This window comes from Procambarus clarkii, chromosome 21 (genome assembly GCF_040958095.1).
Source record: "Procambarus clarkii isolate CNS0578487 chromosome 21, FALCON_Pclarkii_2.0, whole genome shotgun sequence".
Lineage (NCBI taxonomy): Eukaryota > Metazoa > Arthropoda > Malacostraca > Decapoda > Cambaridae > Procambarus > Procambarus clarkii.
The window spans coordinates 30,663,738-30,681,968 of record NC_091170.1 but is presented as its reverse complement, the minus strand read 5'-3'; the positions used below and the strand labels follow the sequence as shown (position 1 = coordinate 30,681,968).

At 39.0% G+C, this 18,231-nt stretch overlaps 1 non-coding gene across 1 annotated transcript; it reads left to right on the top strand.

The window, feature by feature from the left end:
- The first annotated feature begins 8,381 nt into the window (after nucleotides 1–8,381).
- Nucleotides 8,382–8,452, top strand: TRNAG-CCC (transfer RNA glycine (anticodon CCC)). Its single transcript has one exon. It is a non-coding gene; the product is annotated as a tRNA-Gly (tRNA).
- The last annotated feature ends 9,779 nt before the right edge of the window (nucleotides 8,453–18,231 follow it).

Genomic DNA, 18,231 nt, shown 5'->3' with positions numbered 1-18,231 from the left:
CTCTCTCTCTCTCTCTCTCTCTCTCTCTCTCTCTCTCTCTCTCGTGCAGGAAGAGTTGTTCTTCCTCCATTTTTATGCCGCTTTGATGTTTTGGTTAATTAGCACTATAAAAATTTTATTTTTATTTTCGGCTTGTGATGTGCAAATGTGTTGTTGCCATGGTAACCCCCTCTCAGAAAATCGGATGTTGGCTGCGAGAAAGAGAAACTGATCGTGGCAAATAAAGTTTGCGTGGAACAAAGTTTGGGAGGGAATATAGTTTGTGGGATATAAATTCGTGCCATGAGCTGCCAAAGTCAGCACCTCTTCTACCATATTGGAATATGTTAAATAAGACAAGAACTACAATTTGAAAAAAAAAATCCTAAATGATCCTATAATTGGCCAAAAAAGACTCTCGCTTCGCTTGATCTGTTGTGTATATACAATTGTGTATCTGCATAGAATTAGCATAATCCGGTCAAATGAGCATTTATCCGTAGACCCCGTAATTAGTAAGAGTTTTATTTGTCATTTTTTATTTATTTCTGCTGCTGCTTTTGTTTTTTTCCGGTTGAGAGGAAAAATGTGGAACTCGTGATTTTAGCAAATATATCAGCGATGTTAAGTTCAGGGGTTAAGTTAAGTTCGAATTACTGTGTTTGTCGCACAGCAGCTGACGTGGTTGTTACTGTTGCAAGCCGAACCCTCGCCCCCCCCCCTCCCTATGTTAATAACGTCCTTTGCAACGTTGATACACACAAATGTTTTGGTGGCGCAGTGGTAAGACACTCGGCCGGCGTTTCGCGAGCACTTTAGCCTGGGTTCGTATCCTAGCCGGGGAGGATTGACCGAGCGCCAAGCCTTAACTGTAGCCTCTGTTCACTTAACTGTAGTGGGGGGAGCCACCTCTATCTTTCTGGCTCTTGACCCGACAAAGAATTCAAACGTGAGAATAGTTAAGTTATAAGTTGCAACAAGGCTATTAGGCGGGGTATGAAGAGCTAGATCCGACTTCCCAGAACGAATACCACTTCCTCCACTACCACAACCACTACCACCACCTCTATTACCACCACAACCACCACCACCACAACCAATACCATCTAACCACCACCCACTGCAAGATCCATTATTGAATGCGCCATTAACCCGTCTCTGGCGAATATTTTCTGTTTTCGATTCATCAAAATTTCGTCTCGCGCACTAATCAAATGAAATTTCGATCACGGTGACGCTTCTTAAATACAATTTAATATTGGAATTTCTCAGAAGAGAGAGACGATGTCTGGCCGCAACTGCAAGAAAGACTCACCCGCGCTTTCCCATTGGTCCATTAATATATCATTATTTTTTCACGATCACTGATTGGTCGATTCAAGTGTCCGTTTCCAGTTAACCGTCACTGTCGGTTTTATTTATTTTACTTTCTTCTTCTTGCTAATAATTCAATACAACTTGCATTAGACAGTGATTTGAATATATTTGACCTTGTGGGTTATAATAATTTATTGTGACGGGGGACAGGAAGCCAGAGTGTATTCATACACGTTAGGCTTTTATCGAGGTCCTCGAGGTAATTCGACCCTCTTGAAGGTCGAATTACTGACCCCGCCCATGCAGGATGCAACCCCACAACAAGCTGACTAACTCCTGGGTACCTACTTACTGCTAGGTGAACAGGTGCGTTAGATGAAAGGTAATATGCCCAACCGTTTCTGTCCCGCCCGGGATTTGAACACGGAATTATGCATCGAGAACGAACTCGACTATACTACCGGGACCCCTTTATTTATATGGGTAATATATGGTTAATTATTCAGACGGTCATGGTCGAATTATTTCTGAATATTTTGTTATATGGAAGGTCTTCCCAAGGCGGTCAGAAAATGTCGGTTACTTCCACTGGCCAGCCATTTCAATAACTCTCTACCCTTATACACAAATTCTTCCGAATTTTGTTGCTGTTTTTTTTTTTAAGATGGTAAATTTGTCACCCGTCTATCAATCTTACGCCATTACAGCTATTTCGTACACATTATTTTCATGCGCCACGCGTCAAAATTTACTGCCGTACCCAAATGAAATTTTCCTACCTGATTGATACAGAAATTTCTCACTGACAAAAAAAAATAGGGCAAATATTTACGGAATGCGGCTCTGTCAAGCCACCATTCGCGGTCCGCTTCAATCCGGAAATTCACTAGAGTAATCAGAAATCTTAACACGGAATGATAGACTTCTGGTGGAGACCTCAAAGATGAATCATAAATAATATACTTATACTCCGCAGTCTCGGTCGTGATATCGACGGCCAGTCCTCGCACCAGTTCATTTTCTCTCGTGAAGTCATAAAAGAAAACGAAAACAAGCGAGGATAACTTAGTATTTTTTTTCTCTTTTACATTGACGCACACGAGAGCGATTTCAGCCCGAGGCCGCTAATGTGGCGTTATCACGCGAGAAGCAGTTATTACATATTGCTCTCGTGTTTGAACTGCTACGAGCCTTCTAATAACAAGCAGCCAACTTTATTCATGGTGGTATACACTTCCTGACGAACACAATTTGGGCTCCATTACTGATTGAAGCGTCTACATACTGCCAAGAAGTTCAAGGTCATATTAAAAGAAATTATGAATACGTTACCATTAAAAATATGTGTGTGTATATATATATATATATATATATATATATATATATATATATATATATATATATATATATATATATATATATATATATATATACAAATTAAAACACAAATATATTGTCGTGTAATTAACATGTCGGCGTTGGACTGAGGTAATGCTGCATAATTGTGAAAATACTCGTGATTTTCGAGCGATAAATTGGAACAGTAGCAATGACGCGAGCCTCTAAAGTCTTGCATAATATATCTTTGTTCATAAATTAATAATCCACCATGAAAGCTATAATTATTTCTAAAGTATATGCTCGATATACCGTCATGTTGTATATTACCTGCCAATAAAATACAAATTATATACAACCAGGCTATATTATTTTGAAGTAAAATGGGATCCTCTCGGCTCATTCCTGGAATATTGGAACATTAGCAAGAAGCTTTAAAAAAAATTGCTCAATTCTCCTGAATGATAATTATATGTAAGTGAAGCCTTCACCGTGTGCTGTAATTATAATTATGGTAGCCCTGTGTGTGTGGTGTGATCATAGTGGTGGTAGCCCTGTGTGTGGTGTGATCATAGTGGTGGTAGCCCTGTGTGTGGTGTTATCATAGTGGTGGTAGCCCTGTGTGTGGTGTGATCATAGTGGTGGTAGCCCTGTGTGTGGTGTTATCATAGTGGTGGTAGCCCTGTGTGTGGTGTTATCATAGTGATGGTAGCCCTGTGTGTGGTGTGATCATAGTGGTGGTAGCCCTGTGTGTGTGGTGTGATCATAGTGGTGGTAGCCCTGTGTGTGGTGTGATCATAGTGGTGGTAGCCCTGTGTGTGTGGTGTGATCATAGTGGTGGTAGCCCTGTGTGTGGTGTTATCATAGTGGTGGTAGCCCTGTGTGTGGTGTTATCATAGTGGTGGTAGCCCTGTGTGTGGTGTTATCATAGTGATGGTAGCCCTGTGTGTGGTGTGATCATAGTGGTGGTAGCCCTGTGTGTGGTGTTATCATAGTGGTGGTAGCCCTGTGTGTGGTGTTATCATAGTGGTGGTAGCCCTGTGTGTGTGGTGTTATCATAGTGGTGGTAGCCCTGTGTGTGGTGTGATCATAGTGGTGGTAGCCCTGTGTGGTGTTATCATAGTGATGGTAGCCCCGTGTGTGGTGTGTTATCATAGTGGTGGTAGCCCTGTGTGTGGTGTTATCATAGTGGTGGTAGCCCTGTGTGTGGTGTGATCATAGTGGTGGTAGCCCTGTGTGGTGTTATCATAGTGATGGTAGCCCCGTGTGTGGTGTTATCATAGTGATGGTAGCCCTGTGTGTGGTGTTATCATAGTGGTGATAGCCCTGTGTGTGGTGTGATCATAGTGGTGGTAGCCCTGTTTGGTGTGATCATAGTGGTGGTAGCCCTGTGTGTGGTGTGATCATAGTGATGGTAGCCCTGTGTGTGGTGTGATCATAGTGGTGGTAGCCCTGTGTGTGGTGTTATCATAGTGGTGGTAGCCCTGTGTGGTGTGATCATAATGGTGGTAGCCCTGTGTGGTGTGATCATAGTGGTGGTAGCCCTGTGTGGTGTGATCATAGTGGTGGTAGCCCTGTGTGGTGTGATCATAGTGGTGGTAGCCCTGTGTAGTGTGATCATAGTGGTGGTAGCCCTGTGTGGTGTGATCATAGTGGTGGTAGCCCTGTGTGGTGTGATCATAGTGGTGGTAGCCCTGTGAGATAAAACCAATCGTAGCCCTATGATATAACCCATTATAGCCCTGTGTGATACATAATGGTTTATCCCCCCCCCCCTTGTGATATATCCAAGTGTCGCCCTGTGTGATATAGCCAATAGCACTCCAGTGTAATATAGCCAAATGATAAACCCGTGTTATATAACCGGTTTGTAACCTCCGGGTGACATAACCAACGATAACTCCGGGTTACATAGCCAATTGTAGCCCCTTTCTGATATAACCAATGTCAGCCTAGTCTTACATAACCAATAGCAGGCCCGCGTGCCAGAACTAACGGCAGTGGTGGTCCCGCAACACTCCCGTAGTGTTGCAGTATTGCTGAAGCTGTCATCCTTGATTATGGTAGTGTATGATTCTGTGTGCGTCTGCAAGTGTTGACAGACCAGTAGTACCTGTGTGTGTGTGTGTGTGTGTGTGTGTGTGTGTGTGTGTGTGTGTGTGTGTGTGTGTGTGTGTGTGTTACTGGTCCAACTATTCGATGCCCCACATACGGTACAGACTGAGGACCCGTTTGCATGACAATCTCGCACTGAGAAGCGTCATAGCGCACTTAACACTTATTTTCTCCCCCCCACCCCTTATTCACTCTAATTTATTAACGATTGCCACATCATTATCTACCTTTTTTTACGCCCAGAATAATACATAAACTCTCCTCCTCCTCCTCCTCCTCCTCCTCCTCTCAGTTTTACGCCGCTGGTTATTGCGGCCATTTTTTTTTAGCAGGGACTCCATCGTGTCGAGAAATTCTTATTTACGTTTGCACGAATCTACTGGGAATCCGGATTCCTGCTGTCAAGAACGCCACCGGATTAAGGGATTTACTGGCGGGGATCTTAGGATGTTATGAAAGTTGTACACGAAGATGGAGGAAGAAAGTGGTGTTTATGTGTGTGTATTTACTTGTTCATGTGCGTGTATATGTATAAATATTTGTAACGCATCATGAGTATGTGCTAGTGTTTATGTGTACTTATCTGCAGCCATGTATGTATGTATGTCAGCATTAATTCATATGTATGTGTGCTTATATGTATCCATAGAAACTTATTTGTGAATTAGATTGTTTATTTTTTTTCAATTAGTTATTTGCTTTTAATATTTTATAATTAATTGTTCGAATTGCTCACACTCTTCTAAATCATTTGAACTGTAATGTCTCTTTCTGTTCCCTATTGTCTGATGGGTTCGTTCTCCCTCCAGAATACGGAATCCCGGGAGAGAGAGAAATGGTTAGGCATATTTTCTTTCACCTAATGCCTATGTTCACCAAACAATAAATAGGTGCCCCCCTGGAGTTATAGTCACCTGGTGTGTGGTTGCCTCCTGGAGAAGGTCAGAAGGTCGACCTTGGAGGACCTCGACCATATAAGAATAAGGTGCATATATACACGGGCTGCCTGTCCCCGACCAAACTGCTTAGGCTTTTCCCTATTAGTCATTGTATTATGTATACATGTAGCTGCTCATATGAATAATAGAAGATGGCAGTCCCCGTGGGGTAGTGGTAAAAAAACTCGCCTGGCTTTGTCCTGGGTTCGTATCCTGGCCGGGGAGGATTTACTCCGCGTCAATCCTTAACTGTTTACTAGCCTCTGTTAAGGTTAGTAACAGTTAAATCATTTGAATTTAACATTAACAAAGTAACATAATTTAATCATTTGATTTAACAGATAAGTAACTGTTAGCCTCGGTTTACCCAACAGTAAAATGGGAACCCGGTTGTTAAACTATTTGGCGGGTCGTATTCCGGGGAAAATTAGGATTAAGGACTTGCCGGAAACGCCACGCGTGCTGGTGGCTGTACAAGAATGTAAGAACTCTTGTATATAAAAAAAGTAAACAAAAATAGGCAACCATGGTTAATTTAAGAGTGTTGGACATCTCGAGAAGGGAGATAGTTCTAAGTTAAATCTGACGAAACCTTGTCTTTAAATATATCAACACAAAATAGCACGCCAAACAATTATAAATACAGACTGGCTAAGATTATATTCAGAAAAGACCTGGGTAAATACTGGTTTGTAAATATGGTTTTGATTTATGGAACATTACGTGGAGTCCCTGAAGTGTTCCAAGCGTAGGTTAAACATTATATATGTGACCGAAAACTCATCACCCCTGAAGGATTCGAACCCAGACAGCCAGGGCTCCATGCACCTTAACGTATCCAGTACTTTACTCGCTAGACCACACTGTTCAAAAAGAATTGGAAGTCGTTGGACCTTTAACCCAACCCCCGACAGCACTCTTGGTCAACTTTGGGGACAGATATTTCATGGAGCCCCCTCGCATGTTGGGGCCTCGTGAGTAACACAAATGTGAACACAAATTTGTTTATGATAAAATATGTGAGTGAGTTTGGGTATAGATATGAGCTGCCTCGTACAGCGCCTTCAGGCCTTCAGTAATTTCACATATTCTTATGTGGTTATGTTCTTGTGTGGATATGTTCTTGTGTTCCTGGAAGAGGGCAGCGAGAAATAAAATCTTGACAGCTGTAGTGGGCCGTCCATGATGTGCACTACTGTAGCGCAGTAGTCTACGTCCGAAAGACTCGGGTTCAATCCTTGCGCAAGTCAGAAAGGGTTGGACATGTTTCCTTCCACCTAACAGTAAAATAAGTCCCACGGAGATAGGTAACTGTTGTGGACTGCAGCCTTGGGAAGGTTAGTAGTTGTCCTAGTTCATCCCATCCTCCTGAAATGATAGTACTCACAGTAACTATTTGGTGGGAAGTACCAATACATAGTGAAGGGCCGCCAGTACACTACTTTTGGTACTATTAATTTTATAGTCCGGGAAAAAATCAAACTAAAACCAAACTTAAATATTTCTAGGCCTAGTATAGCATATATATATGTACTGTAATAGGCCTAAGATAGCGAGTGTTAGTCCTAGGATTGCTAAGAGAGGTTTGGTTAGGTTTTATATTAATGTGGCGCTTAAAAAAAAAGTTTCCGGTTTGTCCAAATTCAGTAACACAAAAGTCAACTTTCCGGTGGTCCATCACTACATATGGGTACTTTCCATCAGTTACTGTAAGTACTCTCATTTTCGGAGGATAGGCTGCCTAGTGGGACTTCGATAGATTAGCCTTCGTGTCCCCGACAATGTCTAACAGGGCGAGCAACTTCCATATATCGCTAAATTGGCTTACAAAATGCTTTGTAATTGACATTTTGCTGTGTGTTTATATCGGCAGTGTTGGAATATGGTGGCCCGAGACGTTGGGTGAGCGGCGAGATCACTATAAATAGCCCTTAGTGCTGGGCCTTACACCACGCTCAGGGGTGGAAAATCAATGAAGGTTTCACAGGGGTTGGCAGCCCTGCTTTGGGGATTTGTCTTAGCTCCTTGTCATGTTCCAGGCTGCTGCCATTATATCTAAATTCCGCCCAGGTGAGGCTGCCTCGACTCCACTGATCGTTGAAATAAGCTACCATTGTTCCAGTCGATGTTTAGATAGTCTTGCAAATTGCATTCCTTTATCAAATAACCCTGCCATTTTACCGCTGATGCATGCAACACTTCGTTAAATTAATACGTTGTAACACCGTATATAACTGATAAGTTTAAAAAAAACTGCTGTTCTCTGGTTAATTCCATAGTAAGATGGAAACCACTTTTATAAGAGCTACCCCAGTGTTCCGTCACAGAAAACGGGTGCGTGTTCTAGGAATCTGGCGGAGGCGTTTATGAGAGTGTGACACGCATGCGCACACCATCACTGTCACTAAGTCTTTCACAAGAAAGGCTCATTTGGTGGAACAGGGCCCTCAGACTTTGCCTTCCGTGAGACAGAGAGTGAATGTGTCAGGGTCTTAAAGACTCTTTCAAGTCGAGTAGCACAATACTGATAATCAATATTTCAAGGACAAACCATTATTTTATTAAGGATATTCTACGCGTTTATTCATTATAGATCATAGTATAAGCAACTAATAAATTAAGTTTTATGTATTTGGACAACTAAAGTGATTAAACGTCTTATTTTCCTCAGTAAATTCTCTCTAGTACCACCAAGCGCCGCTGGTGTAGTGGTATCATGCAAGATTCCCATTCTTGCGACCCGGGTTCGATTCCCGGGCGGCGCACTCTTTTTTTTTTCACACCTACTAAATATTTCATTAAAAAACTGTCAATCAATATATTTAATCATATCAACTTATAATAATCAACATAAGTATTCGATCACTTCATAAGTTATTATATACACTCATGGGAACTAAACAACATACCCTTACTTAAACAATTGACTATAGGTCACACTTTATTGTTTTATTTATTTGTTTATATACAAGAAGGTTACATTGGGGGTTAACAGAGAATATAGAAATTAAGTTGAATTTACATTCTTATAAAGCCACTAGCACGCATAGCGCTTCGGGCAAACACTGTTAAACATTTAACAGTGTTAAATATTTACGGAAATGATGATAATGACATAATTAGGAATATGAGGAAACTTAGTGTCAGCAGTTTTCTTGATGGGAACATAATTGGGGAAGCGGGTTTTAGGGTTGGTGTTAAATTTGAGCTTTATCAAAGTTATTGGTTTCTCGCCAATAACTTTGTTGCATGAGAATTTTGTATGTGGTGATCATGTCTCCCCGAACTCTTCTGTCTTCCAGCGACATGAGGTGCAGTTCACGCAGCCTTTCCTCATAACTCATGCCTCTTTATTTCTGGGACTAGCTTAGTGGCATACCTCTGAATTTTTTCCAGCTTCGTCTTGTGTTTGACATGGTATGGGCTCCATGCTGGGGCCGCATACTCCAGGATTGGCCTTACATATGTGGTTTACAAGGTTCTAAAGGATTCCTTACACAGGTTTCTGAAGGCAGTTCTGATGTTAGCCAGCCTCGCATATGCCGCAGATGTTATTCTGTGTATGTGTGTGTGTGTACTCACCTGTTTGTACCTGCAGGATCGAGCGTTGGTTCTTGGATCCCGCCTTTCTAGCCTTCGGTTGTTTAATGCAATGACTCCTTGCTGTAAACGCGCAATGTGTGTATTTACAACAAGGTGAGCACACACAATGTGTGTGTGTGTGTGTGTGTGTGTGTGTGTGTGTGTGTGTGTGTGTGTGTGTGTGTGTGTGTGTGTGTGTGTGTGTGTGTGTGTGCGCGTGTGTGTGTGTGTGTGTACCAGGACAGCAGTGTATACAAACTATGGAGGGCGGTGAGGGGTACATTAGACAGTGAGATCATCCAGAGATAAAATGCATGAGTGGCGGGGGCACATGGTGGAGCGGGACACGCACAAGTAGCCTCACACACACACACACACGCCACTCCCAGGAAAAGAACGCCGCCATGAAGGAGTGGCCAACATATTCCAAATTTATCTAGTTTATTTATATATATATATATATATATATATATATATATATATATATATATATATATATATATATATATATATATATATATATACAAGAAGGTACATTGTGTTTGTGAGGATACATAGCATGACTTTAATATTCTTGTAAAGCCACTAGTACGCGCAGCGTTTCAGTCAAATGGGTTGTAATTTTGTTAGAATTATCAATGTTAGAATTGTTAGAATGTTAGTCAATGTCAACGTCAATGTTAGAATTAGATAATGTGAACAGATAATAACAACTCTATAACAAATATTATAAAGGATATGGTCAACATTTTCACATATTTATATTTGGTATAAAGTCACAAATCACGTTCATAGCTCCGGGCAAACTTGAAGATTAATGTATATTTAGCGTATACATTTTTAGGGAAGCAAGGAATGTACTGAATATACACTTTCTGGTCCACTCCGAAAATAATACTACAACAAATACAAATATTTATTCAGGTAAAGTACATACATACAAGGTGAAATACAAAATTTGATGGATTTATAGATAGAACTAGTACATACAATGCCTAAAACCACTATTACGCAAAGCGTTTCGGGCAGCCACTAGTTATATACTTCACGTAAAGTATAATTGCAATTATAAGCGATGAAGCAATGAAAGTATGCAATAAATGATGACATTTTATTTACTATATATTATTATTATTATTATTATTATTATTATTATTATTATTATTATTATTATTATTTATACATCACTTTAACATTATTTTTTGTGAATTATTATTATTATTATTATTATTATTATTATTATTATTATTATTATTATTATTATTATTATTATTATTATTTCCCTCGACAATAAAATGCCCCGGGTTACTATTGGCCATATATGCATCGGAAATTATTGTAAATTTAAAGTTTAATTTGAAAAATTAATAGTATTCCTCAAAGTAAGTTTACTTCGAAAAGATGGCACTTAAATTTTTGTGGTAGTGAGGGCATATCCGGTGGGTGGCACGCTGGTAATGGGCAGGGTGCCTGGCCCCGTTGGTGCCACGGGACTATATATGGCTCCTGTTCAAGTGCCGCGAGGCTATGTATGGCTCTTTTTTTTTTTTGCAATACCACGGGACCACGTATAATTCCCCTCGACCTGCCTTTCCTCCCCCCCTTCACTGAGTCGAACAGACTGGTCTATTCTTTCTTACTGTGTCTATTCTCCTTCTTCGTGTCTAATTCAAGTACATTTATTGAGATAATAAAATACATCTCAAAGGGATAGAGTAGCTTAGGCTATTTCTACCTCTCTCCCTCCCTCCCTCACCCGTGTATAACACACACACACACACACACACACACACACACACACGCTATGATAGAGCCCAATAGGCTCAGGAATCTGTACACCAGTTGATTGACGGTTGAGAGGCGGGACCAAAGAGCCAGAGCTCAACCCCCGCAAGCACAAGTAGGTGAGTATAATTAGGTGAGTACACACACACACAGCAACAGCCCAGGCGCAGCTGGCTGTGAAACTGTATACTTGAGGGAGCGCAGTGGCAGTTACGATGAAGGAAAGAATGTATCCACTTTTATATATATATATATATATAACTATAAACAGTACTTGTTCTCTTATTCTAGTAAATATGTTCATGTGTCTACCACGTGATTAAAGGTCAAGTATACGTGTTTCGCTTCTTTGGGCATATATAACTTCTTTTAGCAGATTTCGCTTCTTTAAATAGATAATGTTTTCTTCAAGATACATATCGCTTCTTTACATAGATATCACTTCTTTACATAGATATCACTTCTTTACATAGATATCACTTCTTTACATAGATATCACTTCTTTACATAGATATCACTTCTTTACATAGATATCACTTCTTTACATAGATATCGCTTCTTTACATAGATATCACTTCTTTACATAGATATCACTTCTTTACATAGATATCACTTCTTTACATAGATATCACTTCTTTACATAGATATCGCTTCTTTAGATATATATATATCGCTTCCTTAGATATATATATATCGCTTCCTTAGATATATATATCGCGTCTTTAGATAGATATCGCTTCTTTATCACCAGTGATTAAAAATACATTGACTGTACCGGTGAATAGGCTACGAAGAATTTGATATATCTGGCACAAAGTGATAAATATGTCGAGTATTACACTGTGGATGTTTGATCAGATCTATAACTATCATTCTAGATCAAGTTGAGTGGCCTATTGTAGCACAGTGGTGTACATCCTCAGCTCACAATCGAAGAACCAGCGTTCAATCCATGAGCAACAAAGAAATGTTTTTTTAACACGTTTTCCTTCACGTAGCAGTTAAAACCAGGTACCCTGGTATTTAGCCAACTGCTGTGGGTTGCATCCTGGGGAAGGTCTTAAGTTGACCTCGATAATCCTACTAAGTTTTGTTGCTTCCTGTCCACGACGACGGGAATTATGTTGATAGCTATTAAACCCCCCTCCCCCCTTCCTTCTTTACTTCTCTATATCCACCAACAGGCAGTAAGTACCTCACGATTACCTAGTTCTTATTGCTCCACCTTCATTATAAAAACGGCGAAATTTGCTATCACATAAAAGGAGCATGCAGAAGATATTGTACTTCGACGAAACTTTATCAAGAACGCATGTAATTAATTACATGCGTTCTTGATAAAGTTAAAAAGCCCCACCACACACGGGGCTTTTAATGTATTTTATAATTACAGACAGGAACAATTTATGAGTAACAATTTAACTATATATTACCCTGTCACATTGACCTCCTGATATATTAAAGGTATTGCAGTATCTTCCTAAGTTACTTTCCAAAACCTGGAAGAGACCTGCTTTTTCTTATTTCTATAATTCACTAATATGTCGTAGTTATTCTAATACCAGGTAAATGCTAAATAATGAATATATACCTTATGTCAAGAAACATTTCCTATACTGTTCCCGATCAGCTAGATGTTTACTGTTCAAGCTGTTTTTTTTTTTTTTTTTTTTTTAATTTTATTTGCCAGCTGTTTTCTTGTTTTTCCTGCTCAGCTGTTTTTTGTTTTTCCTGCACAGCTGTTTTTGTTTTTTTTCTGAATAAGCTGTTTTTTTCTGCTGAAATTGCAGACCCTGAATTTCCTGTATTTCCGGGAGTGGCGTCTTGGGTTAGGTTACTGCGAGCTCACCTCATGCCCTCCTCGGCTAATGCCACCTTTCGTGTTCAAACTATTTTTTAACCATTTCAGTGTAAATTCAATAGTTAATTAACAGCAAATTTGCGCGTTTCCAATAGCTTGCCCCCCAGCTTTCAGGCAATATTACAATAAGTAAATATATTGTGCAAGGAATTCTCTCTCACACACACACACAACACAATTTTATATATATATATATATATATATATATATATATATATATATATATATATATATATATATATATATATATATAAATATATATATATATATATAAATATATATATATATATATATATATATATAAATATATATATATATATATATATATATATATATATATATATATATATATATATATATATATATATATATTTATAATGTTAATCCATTCTGCGTTTCGGAATGGCACAATGCCGCCCAACAATTACCAGATAAGAGCAAGAGACCATATATTATTTTCCAAAAGACATACTTGCTAGGACTATAAGTCATAAATAGTCAGCATATTGCCATGTTTCTTGACCGTTGTAATGTCACACTAGACTACAGTGTTATTGTCTTCGTGTAACATGGATGGTAAATCCCAGTGTGCCTATGTCACTATCGTAAAGTTCTCGTGAGCGTGTCCGGGCGAGCGTGACTCATCCTTAAGAGTGAACATGGCGCCAAGGCAACATATACTACACTCTCTAATAGGAAGAAAACCAGCTGTGTTGTTCATCCTGTCACTTTTACCCAAGCGCAGCTGGGGCTTGCTTAACTGTCTCAAGTGAACACATTCTGAAACAAGGGATTAACGTCTCACAACCCTCAAGTTTACGTTAACTTGCGGGTGCAGAGTGGTAGAACCTTTTCAAGACTATTTATATTTGACAAAATGTACTTTCCTAATTCAGACAATGTGGGGATTATTATACTACACATATTTCTAATGTCTCTGAGATGGACACGCTCTCTAAGACAGTGGTCCAGTCGATGTCCTTCACTGTTATATGTTTTGGGCAGAAGGAAAACACACATCTTGTCCGCATTTCTCCCCCCCAAAAAAACGCAGCGTTCAACCCCATAAATTCCATGTATAAAATTACAGTACTTATAACGCACAAGAGTATTTACAATATAACAATAATGCCCATATAATAATACTATGAAACTAACCTAGGTAGTACTTAATATTGCAACACCTTCAATCCTAACATTCACTCATGCTACAAATTCTTCAGTTTCACTCATTAGGTGTTGTTTTCATCCCAAAATCTCCATGGGAACTTGTATACAAGACGAATTCTTTGAAGTACGGATTCCATCCTTCGGACACCTCATTTTCGTGTATAATGGATATTTTAGGCTGTGACTGCACTGTACACCAGCGTACAAATTCAGACTTGCCCTTCTATCCTCCTTTCCTTGGGCCAAATTCACAAAGCAGTTACGCAAGTACTTATGAACCTGTACATCTTTTCTCAATCTTTGGCGGCTTTGTTTACAATTATTAAACAGTTAATGAGCTCCGAAGCACCACGAGGCTGTTTATAACAATAACAACAGTTTATTGGGAAGTTTTCATGCTTGTAAACTTGTTTAATAAATGTAACCAAAGCCGTTAAAGATTGAGGAAAAATGTACACGTTCGTAAGTACTTGCGTAATTGCTACGTGAATCTGCTGGCCCTTGTTACGGTGACGTTCGATGATGCCCCCTAATCGTAAATGGATCTTTTTGTGAAACATTCAATATGGCCTCCTTCCAACCTGTCCTCTCAAATAGTGCATTGCATTTTGACGTATGAACAAAACGTCACATCAGTTTAATTTAGTGACATTGTGAACGTTCGTGGGGATAGGCTGCCTTTCGAGCGTTAAGGCCAAATTCAGTAATATAAGACGTCAACTTTTTGATGGTTCCTCACATCTTATTGGTACATTTGACCAAATAGTTACTATATGTATTATATCATTTTAGAAAGATGGGCTGAAGAAGAACATCAATAATAACAATAATTATAGTATCATAGAAGTATAACTACTAATAATCATTTATCTGTTATAATAATTACAATGCTCTAGCAATCTTAGCGATAATAAAAACCAATATAAGCAATAGCGCCCAGCAGGGAAGGGCAACACTTGAGTCTCAAGTGTTGTTATATATCTTGAGAGGCTGACTCGACTCGAAACGACTTGAGATGCGTCTCCATCTCACTCCACACACTTGTATTTATTTATTCATTTATTTATTTATACAAGAAGGTACAATTAAGTTTGAGAGAGTACATAACATTGATGTTTTTTTTATATTTTTTGCAATGCCACTAACACGCGTAGCGTTGCGGGCAAATCCTTAATCTTTATAAGTCGGCAATTTGTAGCAAAATTTGAAGACAATATTCTCACAAGAAGGGGGTGTGTCTCCACCTCACTCCACACAAAATTCACGCAACAATTGCTACATCTCCACACAATATTCCTAAGCTATTAGAAATGGAGAAGCTCTATCTATAGCCTATCCCTCCTCTCCTTCGCCCTCTCTCTCTCGCCCTCTCTCTCTCTCTCTCTCTCTCTCTCTCTCTCTCTCTCTCTCTCTCTCTCTCTCTCTCTCTCTCTCTCTCTCTCTCTCTCTCTCTCTCTCTCTCTCTCTCTCTCTCTCTCTCTCTCTCTCTCTCCTTCGCCCTCTCTCTCTCTCTCTCCCTCTCTTACAAAAACTGGATGTGTAAATAAGGAAGAATGGACATAATTGGGAGCTCTTAGCTCTAGTTCAAATCTGCTGGTAAGCGTGTCTTAAGATGTATTAATTAATTTATTCTTATTTAATAACTTGAATTTCTTTAGATTTGTTAATATAATGTTTATATAACTTTATTTATTTGTATTAATTTGTATCTGGTTTTGAAGGTTATTATATATATGATGTTTAATTATATAAATCTAAACTTCTATGAATCAGTTTTGTTTTGCCAATTTATTATTATTCTTCGTCGTTATATTTCAACAAATTTTGGAACTTATTTAGTTCGTACTGTAAGCCAAGGCGGTCGGCTTCTTGAAAATGATGATTAAGGTCTTATAACTGAAGATACTCAGACAACTTTGATTATAAGATTAGATATATTATCAGTTTAAGATCATAAGACACTTGTGTGATCACATCTGGAGCATCTCGACTGTGCTTGACCAATTTGCATAAACATTAGTCATTGGAAATTTGCTTTCTTAACATACAATTCTAGTTTAACAAAATGCCATTAAAATTTTCACTTGAAAATGAGTAGACTGTTTCACGTCGATCTCTCTCTATAATTAGTGATTTTTTTAATACAATTTTCGCTACAATTCTGAAATAAAATGGCCCATTGGTTAGACATGAGTTATATTAAATTTTAAAAATTCAGGCGAGGCCTGTGTGCTCTCCCTCCTCCTGCATACATGTTATTGAATGAGTCTGTGCCCGTACACTTAATAATAATAATAATAATAATAATAATAATAATAATAATAATAATAATAATAATAATAATAATAATATTTTATTTAGGAAAATAAATCAGTTTAATTATTGTGAAGTAATAATTACTTCATTCACTACATTTTATTGGTCAGATGCTGTTCCATTTTAAGAAAGCCCTTTATACTTTGTTTTAACCGTAGTTTTTTTCATTATAGTATTTTACTGTTTCTTCTGTGTGCTTGCAGTCTTTGTGCCAGACATTTGTCAGGCAAGTCTGCAGTATAAAAGGCCAACCAAACCTCAAAAATATATTAAAGTCCACTAAGGGCTCACTATAGCCTGTGCTACTTGGAACTTTTGTTCCGAGTAGCTGAATCTAAAAAAAAATTCAACTGCATGAGGCTCTGGTGCGCAATTCTCTAGACTATTGCATCCGAACATAGAAAACCCACCTTCAAAAGGACATATCTGCTTTGAAGAAAGTAGAACGATAAAAATCTCTCGAGAACTAAGCTCAACTCTCATACCAGGAACAGCTAAAGGCCATAGATCTAACACTACAAACATAAAGGTTTCATCGAGACTTTTAAACAAAATATAAGTTGCTTTTACACCCATATAGTGCATCTATAGCTATAAGAGAGAATGTGTGTGTGTTTGTCCAAGGTTGATAACCAGACGCCTGCGGCTAGCCTTACACAACTTTGCAAGGGGGGAATGGTCTGAGGTACGGGATGGACATAGGCTCATTAGGTTGTACTGTAGCTAGAATTCAGGTGGGAACAGCGTGTCATAGGTCACATCTACATATTATTTTTATAAGAGAGAGAGACAGGCAAAGATAGCAAAAAGACAGAGATAGACAGAGAGACAATTAAAAGTAGGCAGAGACAGACATAGAGACAGATACAGAGACAAACATAGAGACAGACATACAGAGACACACACAGAGCTATAGGCCTGCAGAGAGACCATGTCGAACAGCGCAAAGAATAAAAGGGACAGGAAGATAAACGAAAAAAAGACAGACAGACAACATACAGAGACATACAGAAAGACTGGGACAGATAGACGGGGAGAGAAGGAAGGAAAAGGGGGATATTTGAAGAGAGAGAAGGAGAGGAGAAGAAGTGGGAGACTGGGAGAGAGGGTTGAGAGTGGCGAGAAGTTTGAAGAGGGAGAGGGGAGATGGAGGGTGGGAGAGAGAAAAGGAAGGAAAGTGGGAGAGGAAAGGGAGAAAGTTGGAGAGTGGGGGAAGGTGAGACTAGTGACCCAGGCACACCCGGGTACCCCACTATAATGTAGAGTTATGAAGCCTTCAACCGCCTCGGCTGGTAAGTAGGAAAGGCCAAGACATTATTTCAGTTGAAAATTCAGTTGGAAAAAATCCCAGGAACAATGGGAGGGGCTTTGATTAGCCAATGGCTTCGTCCCTTTCGAGGGAATACGGCCTAAAAAAGGTTTCACCTCTCTACGTCATCACTATATACTCTTTTAAGTAATCCTAACCAAACCTAACTTAACCAAAATAAGATCTATAATTTTGTGTTTTATATTTGGCATGCACGTCCACTTAGATAAAAATGTAAGTGATGAATCCCCTTTTCTTAGAGCAGTATTTTGTTAGCTAAATAGAATCTAAGTCAAGCAGTAATTACATATATTTTTATAGGAGTTTGATAATTTTACTAAATGAAACAAAGGTATGTGGCTTTTCTTGCATGATAGATGATGATAAATGGATAATAGTGCAAATTTCACTTTGTATCGGCAGAAATCTTAGCCAAATATTCCCAGTCTGCTAACTGTAGGTAGTAACTAAGTGACTGTAACCTACCCATCGCTGCCCACTGGATGGGGGCGGTGTGCAGG